Source organism: Ailuropoda melanoleuca, chromosome 1, assembly GCF_002007445.2.
Source record: "Ailuropoda melanoleuca isolate Jingjing chromosome 1, ASM200744v2, whole genome shotgun sequence".
NCBI classification, from domain to species: Eukaryota; Metazoa; Chordata; class Mammalia; order Carnivora; family Ursidae; genus Ailuropoda; species Ailuropoda melanoleuca.
Window position 1 is genome coordinate 138,592,935 of NC_048218.1, and position 17,574 is coordinate 138,610,508.

The window sequence follows — 17,574 nt, forward strand, 5'->3', positions numbered from 1 at the left end:
GCGCTTATTAACAACTTTCCCTTACATTTGTGGAACATGTTCTCTATCCTGAATTCTCACTACAGTAGCTTTTTCAGAGCCTCGTGAATAAGGGAATAATACATAGTTACCTAGACAGTAATCAAGTCACATGGTCCGGGAAGATGCTTTTAGAGAAGATTTCTTTTTAAATGGGCCTATTTGTAGAAGTTGTCATGTAAGCTCTTAGTTGTATCGCCTTTAATTTCAAATCCAAGGTTCAGGCATTTCCCCTGGCTCTGTGGAAATGGGGAAAGCCTTTATCTAGTAAAGTAATTCAGTGATGTGCATTTTAAGGATGGCTGAGGGGCAGACTATCAATCAAAGACCCTTAGTTGGTCCTTTGGGGCAGGGGTCCTGCTGCCATGGTAACTGGGATTTTTTTTTTTAAACAGCTTTATTGAGATAGAGTTCATTTGCCATAAACTGAACTGGGTTTTGATCTCAATTTGGTCTATTAGGGAGACTTTTAAACTGAGTGTGTGTAAATAGAGTTGATTAAAATTATGACAATTTACTGAAGCAATGGCAGTATGTTTGGCAGATGCTACTACCCATGTGTCAGAATGTGTATTTATGTTCTTCTTGCTAGACTGCCTGGGAGATATAGGGTAAGGTCTCTCACCACTGCACCTGTGTTCTGGAGCAGAACCCCACGTGCAGGATGAAGGACAGTTTCAGATACAGGTGTTACAGGTTGTGGGATGGGCATGCAGTTACCTCACACTGGTTCTCTTCACCAGAGGGGAAATTTTTAGATGTCATATCTACAGACGTGATAACTTTTTACACTAAAAAAAACCAAGTTTCACCACAAATACACAAATTTAAAAATTAGATGACTTCTAGAAATTACTTCTCAATTCTCTTAGTTTAGCCATGCATTAACATCAGTGTGACTAGGAGTAAAACCAGAATGACTTTAAAAAATTTTTTGTTCTATGTATTTTTCTTACCCATGAATATTTGGTAACCAACTGTGGCTAAACTAGTTTTAAATTTTATCATATTTAATGACTTCATTAGCTTCTAACTGCTGACATAAATAATTTAAAAAAATCAGGATATAAGGATTCTATAAAAATGAGATCTAGACACTCTAATATATATATATATATATATACATACACACACACACACGGTTAATCTTCCAGTAATTTAATAAGAAATTGTTGAAGTGAGTAATGGGGAATGGTAGTGGGATTCAATTCTAGGATCTCCTGGTGTAGAGATGATTCTATAATTGCAAAGAGATCCAGCACAGGAAACCTTGTTCTTTTGGTCCAGTGGGTTTGAGCTGCTGGTCATTTTTAAATACTTCCATTTTTAAAGAGTGGATTATATCAGAATGAGGACTCATTAATTTTCTCTGTTACTGCAAGAGCCATGATATCAGCACAGAAGTATTTGAACAAAAGTGTAGCTGGAAAAGCCATACATTTGATGGTGAGTGTATGGGAATCCTAGTCAGCTGCCTTCGTTGATCGATAATTACCATGTGTTGCTGTCCTATATAAAGCCTGTTGTCGTTGCTGTCGGTGGGGCTAAATCTTAGTGACAAATAACTGCTGCGACTGTTGAACATTAGCTGCTTGGAAGAGTTAGCCAATTCTTACAAACCCGAACTCATGTTGCTTCCTTACAGCTATTGGTGGTATGTTCTTTCCAGCTAATTGCATTCACCTTAACGGAATTAAAAAAAAAAAAAAAAAAAGATTCCCTGTGCTTCTATTATATATCATTCTCAAAATTTCGCATTTTTGCCAATTAATTATTATGAGCCCATAAGTGCTCATTTTACCATCAGGGGTTTCTTGTTTCATACATTCTATACCTCTTTGAATCCTAGTGATATCCTGATGGGATCAATACTTGTAACTGGACTGAGGGATAGAAGAGTAGAAGTATTTGTGGCAGTTGGAGAAGCACCAAATGCTGGGATGGTACTTACTATGTGCTGGGTTATTCATCGCATATGCTAAGTAACTTAGTTCTCCAATAGTACCATTTCCGTCCTCATTTTGCAGGGAGGAAACTAAGGCACAGAAAGTTTAACTAACTTGCCTGAGAACTTGAAGCCAGGCATCCTGGTCTCAGAATTCCTGCTCTTATCCACTATCGTCTACCTTCTCTATGGAAACAGTCACAATACCAGAGGAATCTGAATGCACATATTTAAGTCAGAACACCCCAGTTTACCATTTGCAGTTACTTCTCCGTTAGCAGTTTGTTTTAGTAAGACATACATTGAAAAAATGTCATCATTTGGTTGAGGTGAGTTTCGATTATTCTAAATAGAAAATTTCTGTTATTCTAAAGAAAACCAAATGCCTTCTCAGGAAGCCTTGTTTTTTCAGCCATTTTCTCTTGGGGTTTATTTTTAGTCTTCTTTGTTCTCCACAGAGGCTGGACTGAGTATTGTTCAGCATAGGGAATTCCATGGCTTCGAAGCTGTAACTGTTTGAAATATGTAGCTGTTTTGCACATGGCAGACACATGCTTCAGTTCTTATGCCCATCTTATGCCTATGTGTATTTTTATTTGCATCTGGAGGAAATGTGAGGTTTTATGGACAAAAGTAACTAAGCTAAGACACATCATCATCCTGCCAGCAGACTAGAAGTTACTTGGTTATATTTCTGCCAGGGTGCTTCAAAGTACCCATCCTTCCCCTCCTCCCTAATGTACGGGCATGTGTACACACACACACACACACAGGAAGAATATAAGAGCTATACAAATGTAACGTAACAATTGGTAAAGTGTTTGTTTCTTCCTTACATGTAATGGTTCTTTTTGGTATGTCTCCCAACATGACTTTTTAGCCACGGCTAGTCATCTATTTAGTATCTTCTCCATGAGCTGGACAGTGTGTGCATTTTCCCCTTGGCAGGCTTATGTGGACATATGCTCCTCTGCCGTCTTGTAATCAGTGTGGTTTCAGGAAGGTCTCAGATTTCATTTGATTCTCTTTGCATTATAGGAGAAAATTCTGTGAAGATCAAGTAAATTTTGCTTTCCTTTGGGACTGAAGCAAGGTTGCTCTAGGTCCATCATCATGTATAATGCATCAGCTACTTTAATGGCATTGTTAAGATTCCAAGTCCTCTTAACTCTGTAGCCTGAAGAAAATATATTGGCCCATTACCAGTTTATACAGGTCAGGTATCTTAGTGCAGGGAGCAGGGAAAAATGAAAAGTGACAGCTGGTGTCAGCATGAGTTCTGTTTCGAAGCTCTGTTTGTAACCAATTTGAGTAGAAAGTCCTATTTATTTTCTTTCTAGTGTGAGATTTTTTTCCAAATGAGTATTGAAATAATTATTTCGTCTGTTAATATTCAAGGTGTTATCCATAAACTTCAAAAGACATGTTCAGCCATAAATTAAAACAAAATTAAAAGTAGCACTAATGGTATTCTATGTTTGGAACCAATTAACTATTTTGTAATAGAATATTGTCCCTACTTTAATTCTAATTATGGAATTAATTTTTCATTATACAGTGTCTCATATAAATCTACTGTTGCAAATTTTTTTTGAAATTAGAGTGAACTATTAGAGTAATTATGATTGAACAAGAAATTGTGGAAATGTTTTTGACAAGTTTGAAACTCATTTGAAGTAAAAAAAAATCATAGATTATTCCCTATAGTGTCCTAAATTAGTGCTATTTTCTTATTCATTTATTATTAAAAGTCTTATTTCCCAGTGAATAAATGGCCACTATAAAAATAAGAACAGGTAGGGGCACCTGGGTGGCTCAATCAATTAGGTGTCGGACTCTTGATGGTGGCTTAGGTCATGATCTCAGGGTCATGAGATCGAGTCCTGAGCTGGGCTCCGCATTGGGCATGGAGCCTGCTTAAGATTCTCTCTCACTCTCCCTCTGCCCCTCCCTTCCCTCTCTCTCTCTCTCTGCCCCTCCCTTCTCTCTCTCTCTCTCTCTCTCTCTCTCTCTTTCTCGCGCGCGCGCACGCGCGCGCGCGCGCTTTCTCCCCCTCCCCCCATAAAAACAAAACAAAAAAAACAGGTAATAAAGACCAGAGTATAAAGTACTCAACATTGACTGGTTTGAGTGTTTACAGCCATTGTCCAGGACAATGACCCCCCCCAGGATGTTTTATTGTAGCATCATTTTTGTTACATATAAGAGGTAGAAAAGGAGGTAGATGCAAGTAGACTTGATTATCCCTATAGAAAACTTTAAAAAATTCAGGCAATGGGGGTTTAAAGGACTAGGAAAACTGACATTGGAGATCTATGACAGAGTAGAAAAAAGCCTGAATTCTCAGATACCCTGCTTGTGTTCTCAATCCTCCTTCCTTCCATAGCTGTGTATTGAATGCTTGTCATTAGCTCAGGGAGGTAGCTAGGAATAGTATGATGCAATTCTCACTCTCCTAAAGCTTGTAGTTTAGTAGGGATGACAGGCATAATGAAAATAGCAACCAAAAGAGCTTATTAAAAGAATATTTATTTATCTATCTATTTATTATTTTTTTCCAAAAGAGCTTTTTAAATGAGTTATGGAAGTGCTGTGAAGGGAATTAAGTCCACATTGTCCTGAAAGCATTTGATGGGAGACCTAACCTAGTCTGCTTGGTCAGGGAAGACTTCTGTAGGAAAATGATATTAATTTCTGAAGTTTGAAAGGTAAGTGGGAGGGGAACAGCTTTTCAGGCAGTGAAATTAGCATGTGCAAGAATGCAGAGGCCCGGCTGCAGGATCTTGGTGCATGAGACAAATAGAAAGAAACCAGAGAGGATGGATAGAACAAGAAGTGGGGACAGTGGTACAAGAGGGCATGGGATCAAAGCAGGAGTATGGTATTTGACCAGAGCCTCAACTCAAAGAATCATCAGGTGTGACCTGCAGGAATCAGGCCAATACCACCTTTGGACTTCACATAGTGATTTCTCTCTTTTCTCGATGTTCTCAAAAATCTGGAAGAGTACTTCCAGCTGTCTCTGGAAGGCAGAATAGTTGTTTCGGTAATTCTGAGTGGGGTCAATAGGCAGTCCACATTGCAATTAGATTTTTGTGCAGAATAATTGCTGTCTCCTTGAGCTGCTTCAAACTACTTTTCTGATTAAGAAAAAAATTTTTGTAAAATTTTTCTTGAGTACTGTTAACAGATATAACTAAGCACTTGTTTTGTTTTCAAGTCCAGGACAGGTCTGTCGTTTGGAGGCAGGAAAACTTGCAGAATGACCATCCTGCCAGGGCTAGACAGACCTGAATTCATATCCTGACACTGTCAATTCATGTCTGTATGGCCTTGGACGGTACTTACTCCTGTGTGTTTCATTGTCCTCATCTATTAAACAAGGAAGACAAACATGTACCCAGATCTTTGGGTATGGGAAGTGCTCCACAAATATTAGTTTTGATATCAGTTTTGTTATTATTATTAAGGTAAAGTGGCAGTTTGTAAAAAATTTCTGGCTAAGCTGTTGGTGGCTTCTGCCCATTCTTCCTGCTAGTTTCTGACCCTACTGAGGACACAGGAGGCATGGCAGGATCAACAAAAGCCGTCCTTCATGCTCTGCTTCCTAATAAAACAATCCTCTGTGCCTCTAGACTGGAAATTCCATGAGAAGTTACTCCAAGAGTAAGCTCTCACGGAACTTTCTATTGTATACGTAGCATTCAGCATTATGTGTGCCTAGAAGACAATAAATATCTGCTAAACAAAAAGATAGTGGATGAATTAAGCCTATCATCAGGAAATCAGGTAGTTTGTCCTGTTCACCCAACACTGTGTGGGGAGAAGTCCAGTTTGGACAGGTCTGAGAGGGCATAGTGTTCCCCCTGCTATAGGAAGATGCACTAAATATAAACAGGAAAACTAAAAACCAGATAGGGAGCCTCACATCTGCTCACCCAATGCTAAGTTTATCATCTGTACTGAGGCTTATGTTCACATGTGTTTCCTCTCTAGGGTATATTAGAGCCATATCTAAGTTAATTTTAAATGTCAAGTCATAAAATACCAGCAAATGACCTGTGAGTAGAAATTTCCATAATTTTGAAGCATTTAAAGCATTCAGAATTACATATAATATTATAACATTTCCGTGTGTACACTTAACGTGTTAGTCTTTGCTATATTTGTTTCAAATCTTCTCAAGGTTTTTAAAGTCTAATTCTATATCAGTGTGTCTCCTATTTCATTTCTGTTTATTTATGCCTTTACTCTTTTACTTGGTCAATCCTGTAACTTTTTTAAGTACTTTTTTTTCTTCAAAGAATCAGTTTTTACCTCTTTGTTACTAATGTTTACTTCCTTTTACTTTAAAAGCACTTTGCGTGTATTCTTTTCAGAACTCATTGAGTTAAATGTTTACCTTATTCATTATCAACTGTATTTTGTGTAAGCATCTAGGAATGTAAATATTACTCTTGGTAGTATTTTTAGCAGCATCCATGAAGTTCTCATATCTAGATTTTTTGTTGTTTTTGTCCATATATATTTTTTCTGTATTGTATACATGACTTTTATATGACTCGTAAATTATTTAGATTTTAGAAGCAATTTATAACTTGTTTAAAATTTTTATATTAAATATTTAAAAATTCGCAAACATACGAGCATCTTTGTTGTTGGTTTTCAATTTTGTTGCTTTAGGCTAAGTGCTACGTATAAGATACTGATTTTTTGGAAGTTGGCCTGGTATTTAAAAGAAAAAAGTTGGTGACCTTTGATTTTTTTAAAAACAGATTGCAAAAAACAAAAACAACAACAAATAGATCACAAATCATAGATACCACTTAATTTAACTTCCTCCTTCATTTTACAAGGAAATAAGTAAATAAAAAGTGGCTAATGACCAACCTGTGTACATAGAAACAGTTGCTGGAAAACAAAACAAAACAAAACAAACCCACTTTACTTTTCCAGGCTTAGTATCACTTTTTATCTGATGTAGTCTTAAATACTAGCTTCTCTCTCTGAAGGACTTTGCTTCAGAAGTTCCTCCTTAGAAAGCCAACCCTTTGTTGTACATTTAAATCAGTCCTGGGCTAATTCAGAATCATCCAGGGAGCAAGCACTGAATATTGGTGTTGAGTTCTTGACCACAGTGTTTGGGGCTTAGGGTATACGAGGGGGAAGAGATGTTGCAATGCGGTCTTCTTTTGGCAGCTAGAAGTGTTACCTGTTTATCCTCACTTCTTCAGAAAAGGAGTGGATGGCAAAATGATAGAATGGAAGTGAAATTAAAGGAGGATACATTCATGCTAGAAGTGGGGGGGAAAAGTTTTTTTCCTTACCCCAGACCTCCATATAGTTACGTTTTCTTAAAAAACAAACAAAATAACCAAAAATCTTTTCGGTTGGAACATAATCTTTTTCTTTCTTTGTTGTAGGAAAGCCAAATATGCTTTCTTTTTGTGTAACTGTTCTTCTAATCAATTATATTTCTCCCTGTTAATGTTCAGACATCAACTACAGAATAAGGTTTAATATACATCTCGTATGCTAAAAAATTCATATAGAGCAATACATTTAAACTTCCGTTATTTGTAAGAAGATATAATGATGTAATAATTTCCTGGAAAGAGTTATAATTTCATGAGTTTGTAATTATATAGTCACTGTATGTGGGCCACATTGATTTTCCATTCTCCCAATTTAGAACTGCATCTCCGAGCACCTGATAAGTACCCTGTCTGTATTACAGTAATTTGTTGCAGAGGAGCACTTTGTGGGAACCTAAAATTTTTTAGTAGTCTAATAAGACATTGTTATATTGATGGGTCTGTCATAATTACCTGACAGCTGAAAAATAGTTTCTCTTGCCTATTTTCTCATTAAAACGAAGCAATTTGGGAAGCTCTGAACTGAAGGTCAGATTTACCGTATTATTTGTGTGAAAATAATGGCAAGTATTTTTAAATGAAGCTGTGGGAAACTAGAATGAATGGCTGGCTAGAGGTAATTAAGATACACCTTAATCTTATTAGATGAATGAAGCTAGGCACCTCCAGTTTCTTCCACTAAGCCAATCTTCTTAGAAGCAAAATCCCTGGATTTAGAAATCTAAGCATTCAGTTCGTAAGAAGTTGTACTGTGTTGAATAGTGTCCCCTCAAAACTCATGTCCCCTCTTGCCTGTGAATGTGACTTTTTGCCAATAGGATCTTTTCAGATGTAATCAAATTACAAAGGCAGCCCTAATCCAATGGGAGTTTAGATACAGAGACCCAGACACACAAAGGGAAAGCAATGTGCAGACAAGGCAGAGATTGGAGGGTGGGTGTCTCCACGCCAGGAAACACAGAGGATTGTTGGCAACCACTCGAAATTAGGGAGAAGCAAGGAGGGATTCTTCCCTTGAGTCGTCAGAGGCCGTATGGCTCTACCAACACCTTGATTTCAGACACCTAGCCTCCAGCACTGTGAGAGTACCAATTTCTGTTGTTTTAAGCCACCCAGGTAATTTGGTAATTTGTCACGGCCATCCTAGGAAACTAACAAAGAAGGCATTTTGATTATAACTAATGTAAAAACATTTAGCGTACAGTGCTGGAGGTGCCTGGGCTGACAAAAGGAGAAGGGAGTAAGTCTATACATTTTGAAAATGAATTGCATCTCAAAAGACTAACAATTGTTCACTTAGGGTGCTTGTGAGTTGGAACTCCTAGGAACTTATCATAGTTGTCATACTTTGTTTTCCTTAGCTGACATTACCCGGGGAAATCAGTGTAAGGAAAGACTCCTGCACAACAATAAAAATAGATTTTAAGCTCACTAGGTCCCTGGTGGGATTTTTTTTTTAAACTTGAGAGCTCATAAGAAAGTGATAGCCCTCATTTTCTGTGGTGTTCATCCTCTTCCATTAGGACTAACTTTTCTTATCACCTTTATTTATATCCAGTGACTTTCTGGTTCTGTCTCTTTGTTCCTTTTTTGTAGAAACTTTTGCTGCAATAATATTCTTATACATCTTTTTCTCTTTAACAGGAACCATGCATTTTAAATGAAATCCCCCCTTTTTTTGTCAACTAGGTTTGCCTATTAGTTTTTAAAAAATGTTTTTTGATTAATGACTATGCTACAAGATCCTAGTGCTGATGTTATCAGTTAATATTAAAATAGTGAAGAGATTTTGAATGATGCTTTAGTTCTAGATCTTGGAGGAAGCTGATAATTTGGTTGCTGCTTAAACAACTATACTGTAGAATAATGTGGCAAGCACAAATATCCAAAGTTATCAACCAGTAGTATAAATGAGAGATTGGCTAGTTGTGATGAAATGGACAATGTGCGCCTTAGTCATTGTCAGCTGGTTTTGTCCTATAGGAATAGAGGCTCACCATTAGCAAAACTCTTGATTTTCAAGGGAAGATGGACATCCAAGTTTCCAGAACTGTGAAGGTCTGAGATTTTATCTTACTTGCAAGTTAACAAGTTTGCCTGCTGGAATTTCATCTTTGCCGGCAGAAGACAGGAGACTCCTGGGTTAGAGACAAAGGGCTTTAATACTCATAGCAATAGCAGTAGCCAGAACATCAACATTTTTTTTTTAAGATTTTATGTATTTATTCGACAGAGATAGAGACAGCCAGCGAGAGAGGGAACACAAGCGGGGAGTGGGAGAGGAAGAAGCAGGCTCATAGCGGAGGAGCCTGATGTGGGGCTCCATCCCATAACACCAGGATCACGCCCTGAGCTGAAGGCAGACGCTTAACCGCTGTGCCACCCAGGCGCCCCCAGAACATCAACATTTTCTAATACTTGTCTCTTGAGCCTCGATTCCAGAAGTTAACAGAGGGAAGGGCTAGGGGACACCTGCACACACAGTGTGTTGTGTCACTAGAGAGAAACTGTGAATTTAGGAAACCTAAATCTTTTATAAGAGGCAGTAAACATGCTTTGGTTTTTGTTCTAAAGGGAGATAATCTCCATATTTCAATGCTGTCTACTATACAAACATCTTTGAAGGGCTAGTCCTGAACAATCTCAGAAAACAAGGAGTTCTAGATTTCTGTTATAGCACAGTGTTATTGACTCATCATTTAGAATTTATTTCTTAGCGCTTAAATTGGGCTGATTACATTAGAGTGTTTTTAAAAAAATTCTTTTGAAAATTTGTAGTGTGAAATGAAAATCTAGGAAGTATTCATGTATACTCTTGACTAGAGTTATATTTCATAGTCCAGTATATTAACAAAACAAATTTTAGGGATTAACACAGAGTTGCCAGGCTTTTTATTTTCACCATATAGAGAAGCAGCCTTTTCAAAATACCTAAATTCTGTTTACCATTGTTACCATACAGAGAATGAATATGACAACTAATGCCGTGTGGTACCCCGGACTGGGTCTTGGAATAGAAACAGGAAATTAATGGAAACATTGCTAAAATCTAAATGCTCAGAGTCTAGTAAATAGTAATGTTCTGAGGTCAATTTCTTAGTTTTTACAAATGTACTCAGGTAATGTAAGATGTTAACAGAGGAAAAACCGGGTGATTGGGTATGCTGGAACTCTGTGTGCCATCTTTGCAACTTTTTTGTGAGTCTGTCATTGTTCCAAAATAACCATTCTGTTAAAAATTTAAAAACAGATAACTTTTATAATGAAAGAGAAAGAAAGAACTAATCTCAAAAACAAAGGGCAGTTATATAAAAATGAAATACATTTAGCTTTATGAAAGACTGACTACACTGTACTTATGTTTCTCATTTTGGCATGAACTGTTAAAGATTTTGACATATATTGGTGTAGACCCATGGATTATTGGCATTTGGGAACCACCATGTGATATCTTTATTTAATTTTAATTTACTGTAAAATGAGGTGATACGATCTTTCTCTCCACTTTTCTTAGAGAGCTCATAAAATCAGATAACTCTTATACTTTGTACCTGAACAGATGTTTAGCCTGTGTCCCTTCTGTGAATCCAGTCTGATTCTTTGTAATCTCAAGTTATGAATTTTAATCAGGGTGGGTTGGTGGATCCTCTGCAACATAAGATTTTGCTTTTCTGGAAAATTCCTTGATGCAAATGGCCTAGAGAGATTTGGTTTTCTCCTGACTCAGTAATGCCTGAAAACGCCATTTGTCACCATTGGGAGGGAGGAAGGGGAAAGGTAAGAAAAGGGCAGGTTCCTCATGTCAGTGTCAATCAAGGGGAAATTGGGAAGAGGTTATTGTAGGCAAGCGCCTGTTGCAATGGACTCTAGCCATGTGGCCACAAACATAAGTCTGGGCAATGCATATGTCTGGAAGGAATCTAGTACACAGTAGAGTTCAAGGGCAGGGCTTCAGTTCTTACAAAGGGGTATTGGCTAGAGCATAGCTTCTCAACCATGGTAGAATATGGGGATCACCTGGACAGATTTTAAAAACGCCAGGTCCTACTCCTATAGATTCTAATATAACTGATATGGAATAAGGCTTGGTATTCCAGGGCTCAGAACTACGGTGCTAGAGTGACCGGGGATCTCGCCCATAGAGGAGGATGACTGGCATAAACCCCAGTCGGCAGGGCAGAAGGCTGATCCTGGGACTGGTGCCCATGGAGCAGGAGACGGTTGTGACCCAGTGAGCAGAGCAGGAACATAGGAGTGACCGGGTTGAGGATTTGATCTGTAAGTGTCGCACTGGCCCTGTCTTTTTTGTGGGGACCACATCATCTTGATTTGCCTGCACCTTTCATGGATGTAGCACTGAATAACCTGCATCCTGTGAAACCCCTTGGTCTGAGGCTAACCAGGACAGTTGACCACGCTGGTCCCTTTAATGCAGGCTAAGGTGTCCCACCTACCAGCACCTACAGGTAGCACTTCTCTTCATGGCCCTGTCCATGGTAGAATTCTCACATATTCTATATTCTTGTCTCACCTTTTACCTTCCATATTCTTTCTGATAAAGCCGGCTGGCCTGGGTCAAACTAGAAAAGGTGTGGAGAAGAGCTGTGACTGTTTATGTCCTTTCTGCTTTGCTAAGAATCTGGTGAGGAAGCCGTGTAGGATTTCAGGGAACTCAGTGGTGAGGAGCTCTAGAATGCAGGGACAAGTACGGTGTAATGCAGTTGCTCTCCAACTTATAGAGTGCATTGAAGTCAGCTGGAGGATTGGCTAAAACACAGGTGGCTGGACAATATCCCCAGACCTTCTGATTGGGTAAGTCCAGGGTGAGGCTTGAGAATTTGAATTTCTAACCAGCTCATGTTTTTGTGCTGGAAACTGCTCTTTGATAACTTCCAGTATAAAGAGACTTGACTGGGCATCTGGCATATCCAAGTTTAAGTAGGTAGGAAGGTTGTCTCTTAATCTGTGTTTTCTCATTTGTAAAATATTCATCTAATCAGTCATTATGAATTCTCTCATAAATCACCTAGATCACCAAACAGAATGCCTAGGTTATGGTTGATAGTTTTATTCTCTGGAAGATCCCGGTCTTTCTGGTATCCTCTGCTTGGAGATGATTTGGTATTGGACTGAGTGTTTTTAGGTTTAGTAATTCCAAATAACAATATTCAAAAACACCTGGGAAATTTTTTGCAACTCTTAAAAACCCTGGAGCCCTACCTCCTTGGAGATTCTGACTCAGTAGGTCTGAGGGAAGGCCTGGGAATCATTTGGTTACAAAGCCCACCAGGACGAGGCTTTAGTTTGGGGAACAGTTTCGGGAATCCCTGCTACTGAGCAACCATTCTCTAGTGCAGGCATTCTCAATCACTGCAGTTTCATTGAATCATCTCAAGCTTTTATAAAGATGCGGATGCCCGTGTCTCATCTCCAGAGATAATGATTTAATTGATTTGGAGGTTGGCCTGGGCATTGGGATTTTAAAAGCTCCCCCAGGTGATTCTGATATGCAGCCAAGCTTGAGAACCGCTGTCCTGGTGTATTCCTAGAGTAAGAAAAATATGGAGTATTTGTAAAAATACAGATTCTCGGTCTCACTTCTGAGCTGCCTAAACAAACTTTCAGGGCCAGAAACATAGTAATCTGCATTATTAATCAATGCCCTGAATTGTTAGTCTTAGCAAATAAATTAAGAGAATCCTAGCTCAAGGGACATGATAAAATCCCTCATTGAGTAAATATTCCCTGATTGCACCTCTCACCTATTTATATAGTAGTTTACAGTGGACCTGACTTTGTTACCTCATGGAATTCTTTGCATACTCTTGTTGGCAGTGTGAGCAGATATTAATCCCATTTTATTGATGAGGAAATTGAGATTCACAGTTTTCTAACAGCACACTTGGAGGTATAAACAGATTAGGCACACGTGCTTCCATGAAAAGACACCATAGACTAGGGGAGGCCATAGGACAGAAACAGGAGTGCAGGTGTCAAGCGATGCAGTTACAGATCTGAGAGTATATGAACATTCAGAGAAAGAGAAGTTAATGAGAAATAATTTGTGAGGAGGAGGAAATCAGAGCAGGCTCTTTGGAGGAGGTGGCCCTGATTCATCTTGGAACTGATAAAGTTGTAGAACTTCCTTTGAGGGTCTGAATGGAGGGCAGATGACTGTGGCCTCGCTGCTGTGCTCCCATTGGTTCCCTTTATTGGATTTTTATAGTTTTATAACCCAGTCTATGTAGCTTCCTTTTTGCTTTCAGTGTATCATATTTATAATAAATTCCATTTTTTTGGAGATCTTTCTGGCTCTTTAATAAAAATGTGGTTTGTCTGTGAATTTTGCAAATAAATGATTATTTTAACTTCCCTAGAATAAAAATGGCAAGCCTTTTGTCTACAGGGGAGATAAACCAATAGACATAGGAACTATCATACAGCTCATTTTTATAGAGGTGGGTAATTTTTTTTTAGCTCTGTCTAATTAGCTAAAAATAAACATCTGTACTGTTATGATTGTGTTATTAAATCAAGGAGTATGAAGAAGGTTTCAATGACAGCAGGTTTATTTCTGGAACAAAAGAGACTTTAAGGAATGAAGCTGTGACTGGCAGTAGGATAAAGAGCCAAACTCTTTTAGGACGTGCTGCTGGCTTTTCTTTTTCCCTACATCTTCCTTAGATTATTATGTGTAATACCTACTTTCAGAAAGCATCTGGTTCCTCAAGAAATTTGTGGGAAGATATGGAGAACTTTTATAATTGATAAGACTCAACAAAGTTGACTTAAGTAGTGATCTTATTTGCACTATACAATTTTTAATAAAATGCAGTTTATTATTTTCAAATTTTTTCATCTTTTAACACAGATATAAGTGCCAAGAAATACAATTTTATTTTCCCCTTACAATAGGTATTAAATTTAAAAGGCACATATTTTTTTGACCTGCCAGATCTATATCTAGTAATGTGTTCTACATATATACCAGCAGAATTGCACAAAAATATGTGAAAGGATGTTTGCACTATTGTTGATGATGACCCCAGAAAGTGGAGATGATCTCAATGTCCGTTAGTACGGGAATGTTTAAATGAATTATGGTTCACCCCATGACAGAATATTATGCTCTCACTGAAAGAATGATATATTGATATACAAAGATGTCAAGATTACCTTAAAGAAAAAAAATCAAGTGGCAGAACATCGTGTACTGTGTAAACCCGTTTGTTCACTGAAACAGATACCTGGGTATTTATGTATTTCCTTAAATATACCATATAGACCATTCCTGACATGGTACACAGAATCTGTCAAAAATGCTTGCTTTTCAGGAGTCTACTGAAGCCTGGACAATGTGTATGAAGGGAGTATTTTTTACTCTTCACCATGTGCATCCTGAATTCTTAGAAATGTTTCCATAAGTATTTATTATTTTTAAAATACTAGATAAAAAGTTATGTAAACTCAAAATCTATTAAATTTTATTTATTTTAATAATAAGTTCATTGTAATAACTTCATTACTTTAGTTCTTGGTTTAAATAATTATTGCCATATGGTGAATCCCTTAAAAAAAATCACAACACAGAAATTAATTCCAATCATTTAGAAGAATTACATATACCACCAGTTGAGAGCCTCAGAATTGGAATTCTAATAGCCCGACTGAAGAGATTTTACCCCCCTGTTGTTTGTGCTTCTCTTGAAGTGTAATGGAAACATTTGATAATGAGTCAACCTTATTGAGCTCCTCACTTCATTTGCAGTGTTAGGCTTTTGTGCAGATGGGTCTTGTTCATATGCTGTTTTTGGATCAATTCCTGTTTTTCAGAATCAGAAATTAGTGAAAGATTGTTTTTCATTATCTCATCATCTATTTAGTCCTGGTATATTCGAAGATTGTTTTAAAACACGAATTCTTTGTTCTTTTTATGATTTAATAGAACATGTTTCCAAAGTTGGTATTTTAGAGAAAACTTTAGTAATTTATAAAACATTTCTTTTTTTTTTTTTTTTAAGATTTTATTTACTTATTCGACAAAGATACAGCCAGGGAGAGAGGGAACACAAGCAGGGGGGAGTGGGAGAGGAAGAAGCAGGCTCATAGCAGAAGAGCCTGATGTGGGGCTTGATCCCATAATGTCGGGATCATGCCCTGAGCCGAAGGCAGACGCTTAACCGCTGTGCCACCCAGGCACCGCTATAAAACATTTCTTATATGCCTTTGCCTCTGACATATTTTCCCCACAAGTGACTTGTCAACTTCCATTGTTCCCTAATCTGACACCATAATCCTTGCGATTATCTTTTTTGTTTCTACTCTCTATATACCTGCTGTTCACTGTGAGGCTGAGACTTCAGAAAGAGATCTGATACCCAGTAGAGGAAACATTTTTACGTTGAAGTCTTGCTCTATCCAGGTTACCTCATTGACTGTTGGCCCCTCATGTCTGTCTGGTAGAAAGCTAGAGTGTTGATTTCTGGTCCAATTAGATGTGTCCAGGAAGGTCTTTTAAAACATAATGACCTCTAATTTATAATCTAATCTTATGGACAATTCCCCAGTCCAGCAACCCAACAGAGGATATTTTAAACTCTGTTAAATTTACTCCTAGCTCTTCTCAATAAAACAAAACAAAACAAAACAAAAACCCCAAAGAATCAGCCTGGGGAAAGTTAAGATCTGCACTAGACCCCCATAGGTTCTGGGCCCAACTCATAAGTAGTACAGGGGAAATGGCCCAGGCCTTGCATTTACACGTTCACACAAAGTTTGCATCCCTACTTGGCAACTTCCCAGGTGGATAGCCTTGGTTCTTGGAGATTGTCATTTCCTATGTGGAAGAGAGAGAGCAATATTTCTTTATAGGATTGATGTGAGGATTTAAGGTGATTGTGTATGTAAATTGAATAGAACAATAATTAACACACAGTAATTTTTTTTTTTTGAAAGCAAGAGAGAGATTGTGCAAAAGAGTGCACGAGCGAGTGCATGAGCAGGTGGGGGAAGCGAGGAGGGGAAGGGCAGAGGGAGAGGGAGAATCTTAAGCAAGCTCCATGCGCAGCACAGCATGCAACATGGGGCTCGATCTCATAACCCTGAGATTGTGACCTGAGCCGAAATCAAGAGTAGGATGCTTAATCCACTGAGCCACCCAGACGCCTGTATACATAATAATTATAGTAGTAGCAAACATTTATTGAGTGCTTACTAAGTGCCAAGCATTATTCTAAGCTCTTTATGCATTTTACCACTCTTTAATCATCTGAACAACCTTGTGAAATTGTTACCTCCATTTGACAGATGACACAGGCAGGTTCTGTAACTTGCTTCAGGATGCACGGCTGGTAAATGAAGGCCCTGATAATTCATGCTGTTAACATTTTCACCAAACCAGCCCTACTCCAGAAAGTCAGCATCTGGCTTTATTTCTGTGCTTAAGTGTGTGGCCTAGTGGGTTACACCCCTGTCAGGCTTACAGGTGGAGTACCACCCTCTTCTTTCTTATGCTCCATCACATCCACCCGCAGTCCTCCGTTCACGATGCTCAGTGACTCCCTTGGGGATTTGGAGATGTCACGATCAGCACCCTTTTACCTATTCTCTGCCACCTCCCGAGAACTGGGTTCACCCAGTCCTGTAGGATGATCTCACGAGGAGCAGCAGTCACATGCCAGGCTGCCTTCTTGGAATTCCAGTGAAGAAAATGTTTTCCACCTTGTTACATCCTGTGTCTTCCTGTTCTCTCCCCTTTTGTCAAGCACTGAATATTTTAGGTAGGATTAATCCTTAAGGCAGACTGTAAAGCCGGTCGTGTTTGCCCCTTTAAACTATCCATTCTCTTAGTCCTTCCTATTCACTCTTCCCTATCTCCATGTGTCATTTGAATTACCACTCTTAGCTTCTCAAGAAACAGGAGATCAGTGGGGGAATGGAAAAGACCATTTAGAACAATGCTTCTCAAAGTTTAATGTGCATGTGAATCACCAGGGACCTTGTTAAGATGCCAATTATGGTAAGTGGGTTGGGGCTCAAGATTGCATTTCTGACCAGCTCCCAAGTGTCTCAGCACCTGCTGGTGTCCAGACCACGCTCTGAGCGGCAGGTATTTAAAGATGGAGGCACCACCCTGAGCTGGCAGAGGATTTACCCTATTACCTCTTCCAAAAACGTTTAATCCGAGGAAATGAGTCTCATGGGAATTAATGTAACCAGCTGCCAGAAGAAACTTTG

At 38.5% G+C, this 17,574-nt stretch overlaps 1 protein-coding gene across 11 annotated transcripts in view; it reads left to right on the forward strand.

Moving 5' to 3' along the window:
* The window catches only part of ADAM22 (ADAM metallopeptidase domain 22), a 215,519-nt gene that overhangs the window by 113,414 nt on the left and 84,531 nt on the right, over nt 1-17,574 (forward strand). The window lies entirely within an intron of this gene.